The sequence below is a fragment of the Numida meleagris genome, chromosome 1 (assembly GCF_002078875.1).
Source record: "Numida meleagris isolate 19003 breed g44 Domestic line chromosome 1, NumMel1.0, whole genome shotgun sequence".
In the NCBI taxonomy this organism is placed as follows: Eukaryota; Metazoa; Chordata; class Aves; order Galliformes; family Numididae; genus Numida; species Numida meleagris.
The window spans coordinates 144,157,496-144,159,973 of NC_034409.1; positions in this window are offsets into that span (position 1 = coordinate 144,157,496).

The window sequence follows — 2,478 nt, forward strand, 5'->3', positions numbered from 1 at the left end:
TCATTTTTATTTTCAAAATACCAAAGCAGTAAAATCATGTAATTGAGTAATCACTTGCCAAATTTCCTTTTTTTTTTTTAATCTAATCTATTTTGAGTTACATGAGAGCCAAAATGCAAATTAAACTGGTAAGGTTCCAAGATTTTTTTTTTTCCTTTTAGAAAACACAATTTAAGGTACTCATAAGTAAGAAAATTTAAAAAACCATTTGTTTCGTATGCTGTAAACTTTGGAAAGCAAGTTCCAGCCTGAAGTAAATTTTCATAGGTAATAGGTTAAATAGAAGTCTTATGTAAATGTTGATCTCTGCCTAACAGCCCCGCTTTAAAAAATCTGATTTGGAAATAACTCCATTGTTTTAAAGGAGGCTCACATGGTCAGAAACGAGGCAAAAAAGTATCCATTCTAGCACTGCATACCTACATTCTTTCAGCCCTAACTGCTGAGTTAAAGAAGAGATTCCTGGGATTGCTCATTTGCAGTCTCCCTCAGCTTGTTTGCCGTTGTTGCAGCATTAAAGCCAGGCTGACCAAGCCACCCAGGCACATTACTTGGCTACAAGGTGAGAAGGATCCTCTCCATTCTAACACAGCCACATGAAGACTTGCATCTCAGCAGACATTAGAACCCACTACTTCAGGAGTACCCACTGTGGGTGACTGCAGCTCAGTCCCTCCCTCTCTGCACACAGGCAGACCTTGCGAAGAGCAGCACCACCTTCTTGGTTGCCTTCTACCACAATGCTGCCATCTGTTGAAAAAGTGGCAGCCGCTCAAGCTATGGCTGTCTCCATCCTGCTTCTCTCCTAACTGCTCCACCCAAAACTAACCCGACACTACTCTTGAAAAAGGGCCTTAAAAAGAAGGCACAGGCCAATTCACAGCATGCAGAAAGTAACAGAAAACATACAGAAGACATGGCAGGCGGGAGCTACTAGGCTACAGTTTGCAGAAGACCATCTGACCTCACTGCTGCCCTTCCAAAGGGGATCTTAGCCCCCTTTATCTTGCCTGTCCTACCCCATCCCCTGCATCATCGGTGTTCATCAAATGCTGGTGAGCTGGTTCAGTGTGCTGAAACCATGGAGAACTAATCTGATCTGCCGCTGCTGCTGAAGACTGAGTTTTCTACCAGCGTAACTCCTTGGCTTCATCTCGCTCAAACTGCTAGGTGACAGCCAGCACCACTTCAAGGGAAGAAACAGCAAGCCAAGGGGACAGGGACGCTCATTTCTGGCAGTCAAGAGCCCACATTAGCTGCAATGTCAAACCACACCCTCAGGTCTCTGATGGCTAGAGAGACTAAAGTCATGGTGGAGAGGGCAAGGGAGAGACAGGAAAAGCGTGAAATCAAAACAGACCAAGGATAAAGAGAATACGCATACTAGATGCAAAGTAGGGGCTGGACTGTGAGCGTTGATCGTGGGAACAGATGGAGAGATAGAGAAGTGACACCCATTACACTCAAGATCATGTGTGAGAGAGGGGAAAGGGGAGAGAAGAGAGTGCGGTGGGAGAGGCAGAACTCTGTAAGACTGGAATTTTTTTTTTTTTCTAGAAAAGGATTTCAGAAAAATGAGAATGGGAACTTAGTGTTGACTAGAAAATCAGTCTAGTCGCAATTCACCGCAGTTAAAGAACAAGGCCTTGGAAAACACCTTGACGCTTTCTCTCTTTGGACATTTCAGGATCGCCTGCCCCTTGTACGTTGAACAGTCACGCAAAAAAGTGTTAACAGGTAAAATGTAGTATCAATTTCAGCCAGCCCAATCATCACGAATAGTAACGTGTAAGAAGTACCAGGCATAGGCATGGCATCGCACAGAACAAACTAGAACCAAGTCATTTCCCATTCTGTAGAGGACCGATAAGCAAACAAAAAGATTTTGCTGCTTCTGTAGCTCTCCATTGGCACAGGAATCAGAAAAGAATATTCATTACATCTGACTATAAATGTTTGTCTTGTGTGGGAGGTCTTAGTATAGTAATATGTATTAGAAACTTGATATTTTTCCAATCAAGCCTTTCCACGTCCATTTACATGCATTTAATTGTAAATATTCATTTTTCCTACCTGAAGCACTTTAAATAAAAGTACAATCAACATACCCTACGGAGAATGGGAGCGGATAGCTTAGAGGACTTGTGTGAGCTGGAGCTTTGTTCCAACCTCTACATCACTGGTTCCAGTGCGGCCGGGGTTGGGAGCTATGCAACACTATCACTGCGCCCAGCGTGTGGGGGGTCTTGTGGGCTGAACTGGTGATCTCACTCCCGCTCCTCCTGAACAACCATCCTGCCCCAACCAATAAATTGTAACTGACACTAACTGGCATCTGTGCCAGGAGAAAAGGAGATGACTGGCAAGGAAGCATCCTCTCATACACAGAAGTGAATTTCTTCAGAGCACAGCTTCAGCCTGCAGTGGTGTCAATGTGCGCTTATTTTTTCCATGCACTGAAACCCACAAACAATGGAA